Below are 18843 nucleotides of genomic sequence, written 5' to 3'. Positions count from 1 at the left end.
CCGGGCCCCAGCACCCGGAGCAAATAAGCCCGGTCGAGGGCGCGCTTCACAGTCCTCCTCCCCAGCCCACCAGTGAAAGGACGGGCGGCGGAACCTTCCGACCCCAGGCTTTTAGGAAATTTAAAAATGCATGGCTACCGGAGCCTCATCCTAACCCCCCTTGCCAGCGCCCCCAACAACTAGACTGATGCCTGAAGAGCGTTACAGGAGCTCCACGAGAAAAGGAGAAGCCGGCTGGACCGGACTGAGAGTTCGGCGGATCGATTTCCGAGAGGAGGTTGGGGGGCAAGGAGCGAGCGGCCGAGCAAGCGCGGGTCTCCCCCTGGCCCGGACGAACATAAACAAACAGCCGAGTCCCACTAACCCGCGGCTCCCTCTGCCTCCAGCATCCACCCCCGGACCGGAGGCGCAAAGCAAACAGGTCTCCGAAGCCAGGCACAGAGGCACATTGTTCGCTCCTGCGGCTCTTACCTCCGTCTGCGAGCGCGCCCCGGCGGAGGGCCGTCTGGCCCGGGGGCCGCGCGGAAACAGGCTCGGAGGGCAGCGGCGACCCCGGCCGGAGAGGGCCGAGGCCGGCCGCGAGCGGGTCGTCGGCCGCCGAATCCGCGCGGGAGGCAACGCTGCGGCTCCCCGGCCGGACACTGCGCCGCGGCTCGGCGCGTCCTCCTGCTCGGCCGCCGCCGCCTCCAGCCGAGCAGCCAGCGCCGGGCGGCTCCTGGGGTTAAGTCAACATTTTCCCGCAGTTTCCCATACGCCGCTCTTCGAGAGGTCTTTCACACACACGCACTACACCCCCAGACCGCACGCTCCCTTAGAGAAAAAAAACGGGAATCAGAGCGAAAGGGGTGGTGGAGGCAAAAGCCTGACAGAGGTGCGCAGACTTGGGAGTCCCTTCGAAGCGCCGGGCGGGCGAGCGCCGGCGGCGCGAGCCAACTCAGTTTGTCAGGCGAAGCCCCTCAGCCCCCACAACGCCCGGCCGGACTGGCATCCCTCGCGCCGACCCTGCGGCCTGGGGCGGGAGGCGGCGGCGACCCCTCCTCACATTTCGGATCTCCCGGCCGGGGCTGAGCGGTGGCCACTGCCCCAAGCAAGGCTGGCGGCGCAGACTCGGACTCGGGGAAGCAAGGAGGAGCCGGGAAGAGCCACGCCACGCACAGCAACTGAGTGGAGATGCCCCCAACAATCCCAAGGAATTCTCTGGTAAGCTCCCGATTTCGCTCCAGCACCTCTGCGTGTGTGTGAGCGGAGAGAGAGTGAGACGCAGCGAGAGGGAGCGAGAGGGAGAGAGGGAGAGACCGGGGAATGCGAAGTCCTGACACAGACTCTCCGCGAGGTCTGAACTGGAGTCACCTCCAGCCTCCTCCTCCTCCTCCTCCCCCCAAATCCGCCCTCCCCGCCAGTTGGGCTAATCATATAAACATACTAACGTGTACAGCGGCAAAGGACAAATCTCTCCCTCCTGATTTTTCCAGCAAGGGGCTCGGGCAAACTCAAAAGATTACAGGCAGCTAAGTACAAAACGTGGAGCAGATAATCTATAACTCATTGCCGCCCAATGGCCATTTTCCACTCCATTTGAGCAGCTGCAGCTGCCGTGCGCCCGAGCGGCGGGGAGGGGGAGCGAAAGGGTATACTTACGGGTTCGAGCCGTTGGGACAGCGGTGGCGGTGGCCGAGCAGCCGCCCGAGGACCAGGCCGGCCCCGGCTCCGCCGGCGGGGCGGCCGCAGGGCTGTCCGGGCGGCGGCGGCGGCGGCGAGGGACGCGCGCGCACGGCCGTGGAACGCGCCCCGGAGGCGGCCTGCGCCAGCTCGCGCCCCTCCCCTTTTCTTCCCTCCCCGTCGGCTCTCGCTCCCCCTACCCCCAGGTCCCCAGGCTCTACCTCCAGCTCCCCCCATCAACACACCCATTCAACCGCTACCCCCAGCCCACTCCAAAACTCCACTCACTGCGCGCTGGCTCCTCCGCGCGCTCCGCCGGCGCGCGCTCTCCATCCTGTGCACACACATGTACTTTAAAAACATTTATTTTATTTCTGGAGCGGGGTGAAGAGTATTTGGGAGAGTGCCGCGCAGCGCGGCGCTCAGAGGCTGGGCGCAGGGGGGTGGCCGGCGGCTCGGGGCCCCCTCCCCTCTAGGCCCAGGAGCTTGCTCCCGGCCTGGACTTCGGAGAGGCGCCCGGGATGTGTCTTTTACCCACCCCGTCTCCAGGTTTTCTCTTTTCTCCACGCACCGAGCCGAAGGCCCCGAAACTTTTAGTTTCCGCAGCCCTCCTTTTGTGTAACTGCTTGGAGGAGAAAGAACGTCTGTTCGCCGCGGCTGCCTCCGTCCGGCTGCGGCGCGCGGGGGACGCTCCAGGGTTAATGCGTCTTTGATACCTGAGATTTCCGGCGCACTCGTTAATGAAAGTTACATTTTTTTAAATTGCGATGATTTTTTTCTTTGTAGTTACGTAGAGCCAGCGAAACTTTGACTTTATTGACTATATTTCACAAGAGCGTTTTGTTTGTTTTTGATTAAACTCACCAGGATAAGCAAAGGAAGGAAAGGAGACTACAAGGCTCTTTACTCTCAAGTATAGTCACAGTGCTGTTAGGTCTGTTTCCCTCATTTCCTTACATTGAAACTGCTTTTGCTCTTGTCCTCTGAACACACTTCCTTGCCCCTCTCCGTTGGCAATGTGAGCAAACAGCCAGGCAGAGCCAACGATGGACCTAAACTGAAAGGAACAGAGCAGGACAGTGCGAATCACGCTGGAAAAACGTTTAAAAGTCAGTTAAGTGTCCTGTGCATGCCAGAAAATTCAAACATGGATTTCTTTTTTTTAATTACAAAATTTCTGAGATGGAAGCAGCTATGTTTTCAAATGTATTTGTAAATCACTGATTCTACTAATGAATGCAGCTATCAATTAAAGAAGCATATTTACCTTGGTTTTCAAGAAAAAAAATGCTTCTCCAATATTTAAAACCTAGAAACTAGTATAAAACTTGAGCTGCGTTGCTTTCAGAAACAATATGTACTCTTTGGTGCTGCAGGAATGTTGCAGGCATCACACTTCAGGAATCATTCCAAACAATGTTATTAATATGTCAACAGCAGATTGTTCAAAAGACACGAAGATCCTAAATACCTATGCGTATTTTGTCAAAAAGCCAGATAGGTGTAGTACTAAGTAAGTCCAATCCAACTACTGGTCAAGTTTGTTCTTGACTTGTAGGAAATCATAGGTTAAATGTACATGTGTCCAAATAACTAGAACATGTTCTTTTGGTGGGTTCATTGTAATTCTCAGATTAAAAAAGAGCCTTTGATAATCTAATTTCTTCTACCTGATGTACTGATGTTTTAACATTCTCACTATTTCAAAAGATAGAGGAGCAACTTAGAGCATTGGTGCTTTAAACTACATACACACTTCCATCTGGAATTTCTTACATAATTCAAATATTAACCATGCAGGATATAAACTAGTCTGGATAAAGTACATTTATGCAAAGCTGGTGCGAAACCTTATGACATACCTAAGTTTTTACGTATGTCAAAATACATACATACAACAGATCTACCTAGGAAAATTAAATCAGGCTACTTCAAGTCGTTGAAAAGAAGACAGAATTACCTAATTCTCAGACCTCAGAGGTAATTTTATGATCTCTCTAGGAATGTAAAATTATTTCATTCAGGATTGCAAAAGAGAGTATGTAAAACTAATAGTAACTTGCATTTACCAAGATATTTTAGCCCTTACATTTGTTCATCTTTGAAGGTTTTCACTCATCTGGGCACCATTCACAAGAAGCCCCAGTGAGTGCATACATTAGTCTAATCCTATTTTCTTTTGGGAAGCAAAACTTAGGCTGAAGTTTTTATTTAGTAAGCTTAGTAAGTAATCAGTAGACATTTTTGCCTGAATTAAGCTGGCCATATGTTGGCTCATTTACTTATTTATTTAACTCTCTCAGAAATAATCTCTGGAAAACCCCATTATCTATCTGCATCATATATTTGATATTCTTCGATGCTCAGGACGTAAGTGAATCACTCTTCACTATATTCTTAAAGAGACACAAAAAAGGAGGATGCTTGGAAGGGGGACGAATTTATCAAAAGTGAATTAAAATTATACAAAGTAGAAAAATGCCCCATACAAGTTTCAAATCTTATTTCAATAGGATGTGTATTCTATAGAGTTCAAAGTGTTCCACACTTTTTTCCTAAAAATATAATAGACTTGCTATGTTTTAAAATTACATATAAAAATACTCTTTGTGTAAGACAATGTTTTAAATATTTAAATAATCCTTCAACCTTCTTTGTATATCTACAAAGAAGAATTGAAATAGTGTTTAATTATATTGCTAGATTCAAAATTAAGCTGTTAGCCACAAACCTGCCATTACAAAGGAACACGTAAAAGACGCACACCATAGAGTATATCTACATTCAAAAAATGTAATCTTCCTGGCACTGTCTGACAATTCATAACATAATTTATAACAATACAGGTGTTATGGTAGAAAAAAAACAAAATGAGAAGCTTAATAATATCTACAGACATGTGCAAGTTAAGGAGAGTTGGAGTATGTTATGCATTCCCTGCAATCCAATCAATTTAATTACTCAATCTATATTCTTTAAGTAATGACGAAATCATTGACTTATTCATAATAGTTGCTAATTGTTTTTTAAAATAAATTCTACAAAGGACAAAGGAAACACCCATTTCCATTTGTTTTATGTTAAATCAACATATAACCACTCATGGTGATTTCATTCAAAGAAAACAGAAGGAACTCATTAGCTTATGTGGTTAGAGAGATTGATGGGCTTCAAACATTTTAACCATACATGTTTCTTCCAACTGTAGAAACTCATGTTTTTAATTTAAGCAACCTTAAGAAACTGAAGATTATTTTATTCAATGGGTTCATGTGTTTCTGGTACAGAAATTATGCTAATTTTTAAACCAAGATTTATCATCTAAGTATCTGTGTTTAGAGGGAAGTGATCAGGCACTTGTTAAAATATACATAAGAATAACAGTAGTTTGAGTAACAAAGAATCTGAAATAGTATGAAAATGGACACAGGTGCAGAATATTGTGATTAGTGTAAGCCAATAGAACACAGTATCACTTTCACTGCCCTACTCTGGCAAATGGCTATAACTAAGACACTTCTAAAAGGGTCAGGGTTGAAGGGAAGAGATATTGAGGCTTGAGAGTAGCCCAAAAACTGCCATTAAGTTTGAGCAACACAGTTATAGAAAACTATTAAGGAGGGAAAGTTGTATCTATTATGGGGAGTGTATTTTTGCCTGTGGTTAGAGTTTGTGAAAGTTCTCAAAATAAACAAAAAAACACGTGGAATGACTCTCATTTCTAATTCAGAAATACAAATAAAATTAGCTAGATTATATCCTAAACCTAACTCAGTTCCATTTTCTTTATCATTACTTGTCAATGATGCTTGGTGCTGAAACTAGTTTTTCCTATTCTAGAAAATAAACTATGTTAAAGCTCTAGAGCAGATCAGAGCAATATATGAATGCCAAACTTAACTAGAACTTGTTGAAAGTTGCTAGCTTTGTTTTCAATTTTTGCCTTGCCATGCATGTAGGCTGAAAAGACATCAAAACTCATTTTCCATAAGAGCAAAAATATATGCAAGCATTTGGCAAAGCCAGTAAGGTTTCAGCTATTCTCCCTGCTCTATAGGCTTAGCAAATTTTGTCCAGGAAGGCCAAACCCTATCCACAATGTAGAGATGCAGTCTCCAAAAGTAATGACAGTTTAAAGTATAATATAAATATAATTAAGGCATATTGTGTTTAATGGTATAATTTAGAAGTATATAATCACATATATTATTAATACCTATCATTTGGTAATTAATACTTTTTTAAAAAAAGCATCCACTAGTTCAACTGGTAACATGACTTTTTCTGTGCACTGCAAGTGTTAACATATGCATAATTGTATATAAAGATTTAGGAAATTTTTATGTCATTACCATTATGATACTCAAAAGTAAGCAAATTTAGAAAGATATTTCTTATAATTATGGTTCCACTGAGTCTTAAACAACTCAGAGTTTTTCTTTCTCATAGATTGTTCCTATAACTCTCATTAATCTCTGCACCTTGAGAATTTTCTACAGTTGGGTCTTACAGATCTTTTATCAATGCTTCTGTCAGACCACAAAGTGTAAGCAAAAGAACACTCATTTTATACAAAGCTGTCTATAAATTATAATAATTTTGTTCATCATAAATATTCATAATCGTGTTTTCTCATTAACAGTACACAGTTTAAAAAAACACCTCCTGCCTTGCGCGGTGGCTCACACCTGTAATCCCAGCACTTTGGGAGGCTGAGGCAGGTGGATCACAAGGTCAGGAGTTCAAGACCATCCTGGCCAAGATGATGAAACCCCTTCTTTACTAAAAATACAAAAATTACCCCGGCACAGTGGCAGGCGCCTGTAATCCCATCTACTCAGGAGGCTGAGGCAGGAGAATTGCTTGAACCTGTGGAGCAGACGTTGCAGTGAGCTGAGATAGTGCCACTGCATTCCAGCCTGGGCACTGGGCCACAGAGCAAGACTCCATCTCAAAAAAACAAAACAAAACAAAACACCTCCTGATCCCTTTTAGTGCCTACAAACCTCCACCACTGTCAACGATGAAGATTAAATTTATTTAAACTTTCTTTAAAATTGTTGAAGGTAAACTAAGGGTAATCTAAAATTATAACTCTTTGAATGGGCAATTCTTGATAAAGTATCATGTATTGCTTAGGTACAGAACAAAAGCAAAGAGATGGTTAACAGTAGAAGCAACTCTATCAAATCTGAATCCTTAAAGATAACCAAGTAGCAATTTCACAGAATAGTCCAAATTGAATTTTTAGTGCCTCTGAGAATATGACTTTGATTATTCATGTCATAGTTCACGGTAGTATGGCAAAACTTGCAAAGGCTTTTAAGAGTCAGGAAACAAACTCACATACACCCTCTCTGCATTTTAGAAAGTCAATCAAATCTACAATTATATAACACTTATAATGTTTTCATATTGTTTCAAGTGTGTATAACACTTATAATGTTTTCATACATTAAAGTTTTCAAAATTATACAGCATAAAATAATTATACTCTGTAATTCCTTAGTATTTTTTAGACACAAAAAAACTTATTTATTTATTTATTTATTTATTTATGGAGACTGTGTCTCACTCCAGCCGGGGCTGGAGTGCAGTAGCACAGTCATGGCTCACTGCAGCATTGACCTCCTGGGCTCCAGCAATCTTCCCACCTCAATCTCCCGAGTAGCTGTGACCACAAATGAGTGTCACCATACCTGGCTAATTTTTTTTATTTTTTCTAGAGACGGGGTCTCCCTATGTTGCCCAGGCTGGTCTTGAATGCCTCAGTTCAAGCAGCCCTCCCAAAGTGCTGAGATTACAGCCGTGGACCACCGCTCCTGGGCCTGTTTCATTTCTGAAAATCTTTTATAGCATAAAATTGTGTAACATGAGATGTTTGACTTTGACTTTGCTTGATCCTTCTGATCTATAAATTAACTCTTACTAATATTTTTCATGATTTTGTTCTCTAATCAATATAACTATGATCTTTTACTCCACTTTGCTGCTTTATTTTTTAAAGACCTTTATTTGTCATGTACATTTTAGTAAAAATAAATATGTCTGAGCATCTGGAAAGTAGAATAGCAGTTTGCAAAGTAAAATAATGTGTTATAAACCTAATTCCCATCAGCATAGTTTCTTAATAAAAGAATAGAATAGTATCATTCAGGTTTCAACTTATTGAAACTCTTTACAATGCATTCTTAAGGTCAGTATGAAATCAATCACTGAGATCCTAGACCAAACAATGATGTAATAGGCATATGCTTTTGTGATACAAAAGAATCAGTTTTCTTTCAAATTAGCATCCAAATTTAGAATCATATTAAAATGTCATTCATATCTCAAAGGAGTACTGAAAGGATTCAGTAATGATAAGGTTTTGTTAGGTAATATTTAATGAAAAATTTGGGGAAAAAATTTGTTTTAGGTTAGAAATACAAACACATAAATAACCTATCCAGTCATTATACATTAAAAAGATGTTGCTAAACCATCACCTGGGTAATGTATTCTTTGAGTGGTTTTATTTTAGTGATGGAAATGTGTTTCACTGACCATCCACCCTCTTAGTCCATTGTCCTGGTTACCGAAATCACCTATCTACAATATAACTAACAAGGATTATTAGTGCATTAAGAGTGCCCCCTTCATTACAGCGGCAACTTTAGTTGTCCTGATAATAACGCCAACTTAATTAGTATTATCTCCTTACTACCCTAATTAATAGCTCAAATTCAAACTATATATTTTTAATTGTTCAAACAATGTAGAATACACAGCAAGAAAAGCTAATTTCTTATTTATTATCTAATGACAATTGAAACACAATAATTCATTATAATACTGGGTTACTGCTATATATGAGGAGACGTGTCAAGGAAAGAGGTAATAGTTATAACATAAAAACAATTTTTATAGTTTGTTAAAATTAGAGAAAAGCAGAGTAAAAATGCTGGCTATGAAATGTAAATGTTTGAGGAACCCAAGAATGTGAATTATTTTCAAATAATCTGAATCCCAAGAAGACTATCATTTATCATTTAAAAATAAATTTGTGGGTAATCAAATAAAGAACCTGAAAAATATTTAGAAGAACGAATTTTGACATTTTCATATAATTATTCAATATTTACTTTCTCTCCAATGCCCTGTTGCAAAATGATTTTAAACTTGATATATGTATAAATCAAAATATTTTATGCAGGTGTAGATTTGAGATGATAATGCTGCCCTATTTGCTTATATTGAATATTTCTGTACAGGAGGAAATTATTTAAGGTCAAAAATAGATACTAGATTGAATATTTAGAAAACTATCTTTCCTTAAGAATATTCACAGCTTATCAAAATTTGGAAGTAAAATATTATACCTTATATACTGAGGGAAGTCTGTCTTTGCCTGAATTTTTCAGTTAGTGAGAGAAGTGTTTAAATACTCTGTAGTTAGATTATTAACTTCTACAAAACTGAAACAGATGTGTGTCTTAATATGCCATTAAATTTATGATTTACATAGAACCCTTGCATAGAGCTGAGCAGAGGCCAATGATTCTAATTTGCTCTAGATTTACAATAACCTGATCTGGTTTTTGTAAGTACTGAAACACTTTAAACAAAATTAGAAAGCAGTTGTGCTTTGTGTGATTAAAGATGCAATTCCCTTTGGGGTAATGAGAAAAGTTAGAGCATGTTTCTTTCTTTATGGATGTTTCTATTATAAACAAGAGTGCTATACATTATATATTTTTGTTACTATGATTTTCTTGTTTTAATTATAAAATAAACCAACTGAATTTCAGTGGAGTCTAAAATTGAAACTATGCCAAAATTTAGCTGAAGAATGTGTACTGAGCCTTATAAAAATCCTTAAAATTTTTCCCAGGGTCGTAAGGTCTTGTTGTATAAATACTAGTTCACCATCATTTTCTAGAGCAAAACATCTTCTGATTAAGACCTATGTAGCAAAAAGACTTGAGTGCAGAATAAATTTTAAGTCAGAGAATGACCTGAGTAAAATTGTTCAGGACTAATGATTACTAGATTCATATAAATTGCAAATTAAAAAAAGGTCTATTTTATCTCATTACACAAATAATAACATGTACAGCACCATTATTTAAACTTTCTCCTTTGCTTTGGTGAATTATACTTCAGCTGCTAAAAATAAAATCTGTACAAATACTTTATTTTAAATATTGTAAATACTGTTTCCTTAAAAATCAGCCAGGAAATGTTGATATAAACATCATCATAAGCATATGTGTACATGTTTATGTATATAGAAAATAAGCCCATGAGAAAGTATTAATTCATTAAAAGTTTATCTCTCATAAAACCTTTATTAGCCCTTGAAGTCTTTGCCACTTCATATAAAATGATTTATCTTTTGAATAACAAGGTTCCATTAATCTGTTTGACAAAGGAATTTTTAAATCATTTAAATAATTTATTTCAATGAATTATTTAAATTCTGTAAAAAATATATATGCACATGTATATGTATATATCTGTGTCTATATATTTGTGTTCTGGCACAATATCACATAAGAAATACAAAATGGAATTCAGAATACATTGTCCTTGACATCACCAGTGTGACTTGGTGTTGCTGCTGATGTGTTCTGTGATCACCCACTGTTTGCATAGGACCCCTGTTAGAAGGCCATTTGTGCTACATTTGGCACAACAGGGTAATTTAATGTCAGGGGAAACTTGCACATGATTTTCTATATTCATTTTTAATTTTGCGGTTTTACTAAAATTGTAGGCTGACATATTTTTCAAAATGTAAGGATAATAAAGGCAATTATTCAGCAGTCATAGAAACCTGCTTTCCTCAATTCAGTCCTCTAGGTGCTGCTGGAAAATGGTAAACATACTCCCTCCCCAGAGAAATAAATCATCTGTGGAAACAAAGGAGAAATACGCACAGAAAGGAAACAAGAATATACAAAATTATTTATAAGTTAATACACAAAACTAATTAGGACATAAGGATTTATAGACTATGCTTAATATGCATGACATTCTGAAATTTTAACTATATACTATTTCTTCACAGACTATTCACAAAATTTTCTCTCAAATGCATTTTATTCTTGTTCCTTTTTCCCTGAAAATACACTTTTACTCAGAAAAATAATGAAAACGATGAATAATTTTCCAACTTTGGTGAAGTTATAGAATAAATTTTTGACAAGTTATCAATTTTATTTTTAAACCTGCAGGAAAATTAGCTTTCACTTAAGTATATCCTACACAGAACATAATAGGTAATATATATCTGTTTTTTTTTTTTTTTTACCTGCTCATCTCCTTTTTTTTGGTTTTTTTTTTTTGGAAATTCCATCCAGTTTTTTTTTCCTGTGTGCCACTGTTCCACTGCCCCATTATATTAGGTTTGGGTCGATTCATTCAGGTTTTATTTCAATTTTGTTACCCATCCTATCAACAAATTTCCTTTGGCCTTAATTTACTAAAGAGGACATAATTTCACACATAATAATATCTCAGTCTGTTTTTGTGGCATGTAGTAAACTTTGAGCTTCCAACTTCTTCGGTCCTCTCACTTTCATCCAACCGGCCACAAACCCAGCTATAACACTGTGCCATCCATTTTATACCAATTACCCACAATACTCAAACCTTAGGAGGCAGGTATGAGAAGCTCTCAGCAGTCTAATACAATTTTGTAAAGTCTCTGGTCTACCAAAATAGCTCATGACTCTTGGGGAGATAATGGTCTTTTAAAAGTTCCTATTTTTAAAAGATGCCTTAAATTTTAAATTTTAATTAAAAAGAAAAAAGACGCCTCAAACTCCTTTCTAGAACTTAGAACTTCCTCTTGGGAAGCACCACCCTCCCTACTCACATTTTTTTTTTTTTTTTTTTGAGATGGGGTCTTGCTCTGTCACCCAGGCTGGAGTGCAGTGGTGCCATCTCAGGTCACCATAACCTCCACCTCCCTGGGCTCAAATGATCCTCCCACCCTAGCCTCCACAAAGAAGCTGGGACCACAGGCATGTGCCACCAGGCCGGGTTAGTTTTTGTATTTTTGGCAGAGACAGGGTTTCACCATGTGCCTAGGCTGCCTGCTCACATCTGTGTATCTAGAAATGGCTCCCAACTTTGTATGGCATAGGAAGTATTATACTATTCAGAATGGTATGCACCAATCATACTGAGGTAATTTTGAAACATTTCACTTATTCTCGGAAGCTTTTTGAAGAACAGTGACCTTTTCAGTGTCTAGCTGTAGATGGCTGATGGAAAGTATTTCTGGAACAGATGAGAGTTAGATTCCTATGATGATGAATACCATTGTAATATTTAGTTCAGTGTATTGTCCATATTCTGCAGCACTGCTTTGGCTGATATAGATATTGCAAGTTGAATAACCTAGAAATCTTATACAAATGTACTCACCACATGTAAACACACACACAAATTTACATTAATAATAAATTTGTTTTGTCAGTTAATTGAAATATTTTTGTAGGGCATATGTAAACAAATTTTAGTACCTGCATAAATTAGTAATTACAATGAAAACTTGAGTATTTTCCAGAATAACAACATTTCTGTGTGTGCTTTAAGTAAAAAGAAACAAAAATGTAGACAGATTGTCAAAGGAGTTTGTAGTACTACTAATCATCCTGAGTGTGTGTTTGTGTGTGTGTGTGTGTATGTGTGCATTGGATAGGTGGTAAATATCTCAAGGAAAGCAGGAAATTAAGGCATGTGAATTATTGAATTCAGAAAAGCTGAAATGTTGGCTGTCAATTACATTTTCCCTAGAACACTCTTCTCCTTTATACCTTTGCTGTCCCAACAACTTAGATAAGATAAAGATGTGTCCAGGGAACCTCAGAAATTAGAATCAACAGGATTTACATTTAAGTTTTCAAGGGTTATGTTTTGCACCCTGGTATTTTGGTTTTATTCAAGGGGAAAACATCTTCGACAAATTATACATTATGGTAAAAAGTACCATATTTCCATCGTAGCTCACTTATGACTCACTAAGTTGTCAAAGCCTGGAACCCTACCTCCAACAACCAAAGAGCCTTTTCAACCAATTTTTCCCTGCCAGATCACTAGAAAAATTTTTATTAATATTATCTTGAAGAGTAAACTAATAGAAATGTCCAAAAAAGGAGATGTTTGGATTTTTTGCTGGCACTTTAAATGCTGTTTCTTTTTGTTTACATTCCTGTTTCACTTTTTTTTTTTTTTTTTGAGTCGGAGTCTCTCTCTGTCCCCAGGCGCTCACGGCAACCTCCACCTTTCCGGTTCAAGCAATTCTCCTGCCTCAGTCTCCAAAGTAGCTGGGATTACAGGAGCTCACCACCACACCTGGCTAATTTTTGTATATTTAGTAGAGACGAGGTTTCACCATGTTGGCCAGGATGGTCTTGATCTCCTGACCTCGTGATCCGCCCACCTTGGCCTCCCAAAATACTAGGATTACAGGCATGAGTCACTGTGCCCAGCAACATTCCTGCTTTTAAAAAAAATTTCCAAAATATGTTAGTACAGTATTTCGCTATTTAAGAAAATTATACTAAATATCATTTTATCTTTCTTTGATGATGTGCAATTTTTCAGTGTTGAAGAATCATCAAAATGAACATTGATTATCATAGAATTTATTACACATCACTGTATTTGTTGGTTTACTTGTCCTCTTCCCCACATGACTGTAAGCTCCTTAGAATCTCTCTAAACTTTATATGCCCAGCTCTTAGCAAGGCATAAAATAGAGGTCTCAAACTGCTGTGACCTGTATAAAATCTACCCCACAAATGTAGTTTGTTTGCACCATAGATAGTGGGTCACACTGTCTTTGGTTTTGTTTCATTTTTTAATCTATCGTCTGTCAACTCTTAAAAATTAGGAGATTTCCATAAAATTGTGGATTTCCAGACCGGGCGCCATGGCTCACCCCTGTAATCCCAGCACTTTGGGAGGCCAAGGCGGGTGGATCACAAGGTCGGGAGATTGAGACCATCCTGGCTAACATGGTGAAACCCTGTCTCTACTAAAAATACAAAAAATTAGCCGGGCGTGGTGGCGGGCACCTGTAATCCTGGCTACTTGGGAGGCTGAGGCAGGAGAATCGCTTGAACCTGGAAGGCGGAGGTTGCAGTGAGCCCATATCATGCCACTGCACTCCAGCCTGGGTGACAGAGTGAGACTCCATCTCAAAAAAAAAAGTATGGATTTCCAACTTCTGAAGAAAAAATAGAAAGATCTGGCAGCATTTGGCATATATTAGGTCATAGCAACATCCAGGAGGAGAGACTTTACCTTTTAAACAAAACATGCCCTCTGTGTTAGTCTGTTTTGCATTCCTATAAAGGAATACCCAAGACTGGGTAATTCATAAAGAAAAGAGGTTTATTTGACTCATGTTTCTGCAGATTGTACAGGAAGCTTGATGCTGGCATCTGCTTCTGCTGAGGGCCTCAGGAAGCTTACAATTATGGTGAAGGCAAAGGGGGGAAGCAGACTTATCACATGGAGAGAGAGGGAGCAAGAGAGAGATGGGGGAGGTCCCTGACTATTTTCAACAACCAAATCTTGCATGAACACACTACTGTGGGGAGGACCCCAAGCCATATATGAGGGATCCTCCCCCATGACCCAAACACCTCCCACCAGACTCCACCTCTAATACTGGGGACTACATTTTAACATGAGATTTGGAGGGGACAAACATCCAAACTATCACCCTTTCTTACTCCCTGTATTCTCTGTCATTTCTTATTACTCCTCAAAACCAAGGCAAAGTATCTTGTGCCATGAATCACTCCATTTGTGTAATGTTTTATGTTCTATTTTAATAGTGGCATTAAAGGAAATTGAAATGTGTCATCACCCATATTTCTATAAAGTGGAAAATAGAAGATAGATCATGAGGACTATATCTTTCACCCAGCTGCCCTTCACCCATTATTTTTCTTCCTGGCCCCTATAAACATTTATGTTTGAGCTCTGGTGGTCAATAATTTTTATGTTGAAAAAAAGTGTGAATTATACTGTCAATAAACATTATGAGACATGAAAAAATATATTGAATAGTAGCAATGGTGCTTTACTTTGTTCAAAGGATTTGTATATGTATTACCTCATTTGTGTTCTTACGTCATAGATCATATTGAAATTATATTGCCCCTTTATTTGTACTGATTGACTTAGTCTATTCTCTATTTATATTCACTTTCACCAGTTTTCTTTTTTCTCCCCACCTGTCATCACTTCCCACCACTCTTCTATTGATGTTTTATCTTACACTTTTTTTTTTCTTTTTGAGACAAGTGTCTTGCTCTGTCACCCAGGCTGAAGTGCAGTGGTGCGACCCTAGCTCACTACAACCTCCGCCTCCCAGGTTCAAGTGATTCTGCTGTCTCAGCTTCCTGAGTAGTTGGGATTACAGGCATGTGCCACCATGCCTGGCTAATTTTTGTATTTTCAGTAGAAACGGGGTTTCACCATGTTGTCCAGGCTAGTCTGAAACTCCTGACCTCAGGTGATCCACCCTCTTTGGCCTCCTAAAGTGCTGGGATTACAGGCGTTAGCCACCACACTCAGCCATTTTTATGTGACTTGTTCAGTTAGTTTCCCTACATGGAAAGGCGCCTTGACAGAAACAAATAATGATTTTGATTATTTTGGTATGACCTAATATCCCATAACTATACTTCACCAAGAGATGACATGAAATAAATCAGACTGCATTAGTCCATTTTCACTGGTGATAAAGAAATAACCGAGACTGGGAAGGAAAGGAGGTTGAATTGGACTTACAGTTCCACATGGCAGGGGAGGCCTCAGAATCATGGCAGGAGGTGAAAGGCATTTCTTACATGGTGGTGGCAAGAAAAAATGAGGAAGATTCAAAAGCAGAAACACCTAATAAAACCATCAGATCTCATGAGACTTATTCACTACCATAGGAACAGTACGGGGGAAACCACTCCCATCTCCATGATTCAAATTATCTCCCACCGGGTCCCGCCCACAACACATGGGAATTATGGGAGTACGATTCAAGATGAGATTTGAGTGGGGACACACAGCCAAACCATATCACAGACTTTTTCAGTCAGGCAAATGGAAGTAAACAATCTTTGATGAATTAACATACAGTTTAATAGATGTAGTTAAATAAAAACACAATAGAGCAGAAACCGCCAAAAACACAAAATGTTTTAAGGCAAACAAGCTAAGCCTTCACTAAAAGTTACCAGAAGTAGTTGATAGCCCCAGAGGTGTTTAAAAAATTCTTCCTTAAGATTATACTTTTCAAAGAGGAATATTTGCTTAAAATTGGAATGACTTCCAGAGTTTAAGAATTTTTAAATTTTATTTGTATTTATTTATTTATTTATATTTATTGAGACACAGTCTCACTGTGTCTTCCAGGCTGGCATGCAATGGCACAATCTTGGCTCACTGCAACCTCTGCCTCTCGAGTTCAAGTGATTTTCATGCCTCAGCCTCATGACTAGTGGGATTATAGGTGTGCACACAACACCCAGCTAATTTTTGTGTTTTTAGTAGAGACAAGGTTTTAGTATGTTGTTCAGCGTGGTCTCAAACTCCAGGCCCCAAGTGATCCACCCACATCAGCCTCCCAAAATGCTGGGATTATAGGCATGAGCCATTGTACCTGGCTAAATTAAGAATATTTTTTAATATGCCAAATTTTATGCTGTATTTCTTATTGGTGAGTGTTATTAGTACATTATCATTATTCCTAATTTTCTTTTGTATTTTCTATCTTCATATACAAATTTTTAGTATGATTACAGGCCAACATATTTTCTCATGAAATATAACCCTTTATTTTATTTAATTTTATTTTTTGGAGATGGAGTCTCCCTCAGTCTCTCAGGCTAGAGTGCAATGGGGCTATCATGGCTCACTACAGCCTCCAACTCCCAGGCTCAAGCAGTCCCCCCACCTTAGCCTCCAAGTAGCTGGGACTACAGGGATGCACCACCACCACACCCACCAATTTTTTTTTTTTTTTTCTGTAGAGACAAGAGTCTATTTTGTCCAGGCTGGTCTCAAACTCCTGGGCTCAAGTAATCCTCCTGCCTTGGTCTCCAAATCACTGGAATTACAAGTGTGAGCCATCACACGCAGCTTATAACTGTATTTTAAATTCTCATCTCCACAAGGTGAGAATCATCGATATTAAACATGCTGGTTCGGTTTTGGAATGATTTTTTGTTGTTTTTTTTTTAGACACGGGGTCTCACTTTGTTGCTCAGGCTAGAATACAGTAGCATGATCATAGCTCAAGGCCTCCTGGAATTCCTGGGCTCAAGCAATCCTCCTGCCTTAGCTGCCTGAGTAGCTAGGACTACAGGTGTGCACCATCATGCCCAGCTGATTTTTAATTTTTTGTACAGACAGGGTCTCCCTATGCTGCCCAGGCTGGTCTGGAACGCTTGGGCTTGAGCAGTCCTCCCACTTCAGCCTCCCAAAGTGCTGGGACTACAGGTGTGGGTCATCACACCCGGCCTAAACATGCTAGTTTGAAAATTTTCTATAAATTTTATCATTTGCGTAATATTCTTTATTATCAGCTTAAAATCCTAAGTAATATGTAATTTCTGAAAATACTCTCTGTGCACATTGTAGTAGCCTCATTGAAACACTCCTCTCCTTTTTCTAACAGTTTTATACATCTTTTAATCAACTGTAATTTTCTTAATTCTGTCTTAGGGCACACAAACTCCTGCCTACCACTTTATTAAATAATTATCTAAGCAACTTTACTATTAAAACTTTAGTAAAACAAATGTCTGTCAATTGATGGAATATAATCCATTTAAATGAAAATCATCACAAATAATTCTCTGTACAGCCTGGAAACTAATGTTGGCAAATATGATTGGATCCCCTTCATAACAGAAATTTTCTCTTTTTTTTCCCACTAAGCAAGACACTTCTAAATGAAAAAAGTAAAACTAAGCTTCTCGTATTCATAGTATTTAGCTTACAAAAATTTTGCTTTCTCTCCCTTTTTACTTCTGCCAAATTGAAAAAGATATAGTTAATTCATAAAATTGGATAATTAATACCAATTAACTTAATCTGTGTCCATACTAAAAAATGAAACATTTTTACTATTTTTTGCCCCTTAACAAAACACATACATTGAAAAGTGGAATTTTTTTTCTTGATGCTTAGTAAGCATTCCATGAAGTTGCAATTTTTTTTTTTTTTTTTAGACAGGATCTCACTCTATCACCCAGGCTGGAATGCAATGGCATGATCTCAGCTCACTACAACCTGCACCTCCCGGGTTCAAGTGATTCTCATGCCTCAGCCTCCCGAGTAGCTGGGATTACAGGCACGCACCACCATGCCCTGCTAATTTTTGTATTTTTAGTAAAGATAGGGTTTCACCGTGTTGGCCAGATTGGTCTCGAACTCCTGGCCTCAAGTGATCCATCTACCTTGGCCTCCCAAAGTGCTGGGATTACAGTTGTGAGCCACTGCACCTGGCCAAGGCTGCAATCCTTACTATTGAGAGCTGTAATCTTTTATATTCACTTCTTACTTAAAATTCTACAATTTGGTACAGTCAAGAATATGGTAAATACCATTTGAGATTACTTTGCTCTGTGAAAGTTTTTGAAACACCACCACTGAACTTGACACATGCTTTCAAAGAAGTCACAGATACTACTTTTTTAAAGTAAAAACTATATTAAAGATTAATGTTTTCTTCTCCATTACCTAGAAAAAGATCTGTTGAAAATATCTGAAAAGTCCTCATAAAGTGTAAGGTCATTTAACTCTGGTTAATTTAATATTAAGATGCTTTTTTATATTATTTTTAGAAAAGCAATATAATTTAAAAGCTTAGAATTTCATTGAGACCACCCAAGTTCAGATCTCAGCTTCACCATTTTCAAGCTGTGCATTTTTAAGCAAGTTATGGAAGCTCAACTTTAAATTAATTGTTTTTTCTAATTAATAAAATGAGAATGATCATTACCTGTGTCTTATAGTGTTGTGGTGAGGGTTATATGAATTAATACAGATAGTACCTGGCACATAACAACTCTTCGAATATTTGCTATTATTTTAGTATCTTTAAGAGCATAAAACAGTATAATAGCATAAAATAGTTGACAACTTTTCTAATGCTGTTATATAAATACTTAAACT

General features: G+C 38.9%; 1 protein-coding gene across 35 annotated transcripts in view; it reads right to left on the bottom strand.

The window, feature by feature from the left end:
* The window catches only part of ADGRL2 (adhesion G protein-coupled receptor L2), a 684472-nt gene that overhangs the window by 192785 nt on the left and 472844 nt on the right, over nt 1-18843 (bottom strand). For 3 of the 35 annotated variants that reach the window (XM_021925029.2, XM_003892109.4, XM_009211640.3), the window contains exon 1: nt 2198-2313. The exons of 23 other annotated variants lie outside the window; for them this stretch is intronic. The gene's annotated coding sequence lies outside the window, so the exon portion shown is untranslated. Of the gene's footprint in view, nt 1-471; nt 553-1042; nt 1331-1638; nt 1777-2197; nt 2335-18843 lie in introns of those variants that run through there. 9 more of the 35 variants (XM_021924808.2, XM_031654137.1, XM_031654002.1 and 6 more) reach the window with 7 other exon arrangements.

This window comes from Papio anubis, chromosome 1 (assembly GCF_008728515.1).
Source record: "Papio anubis isolate 15944 chromosome 1, Panubis1.0, whole genome shotgun sequence".
In the NCBI taxonomy this organism is placed as follows: Eukaryota; Metazoa; Chordata; class Mammalia; order Primates; family Cercopithecidae; genus Papio; species Papio anubis.
The sequence above is the reverse complement of the archived record's forward strand: the minus strand, read 5'-3'. Positions and strand labels throughout refer to the sequence as shown.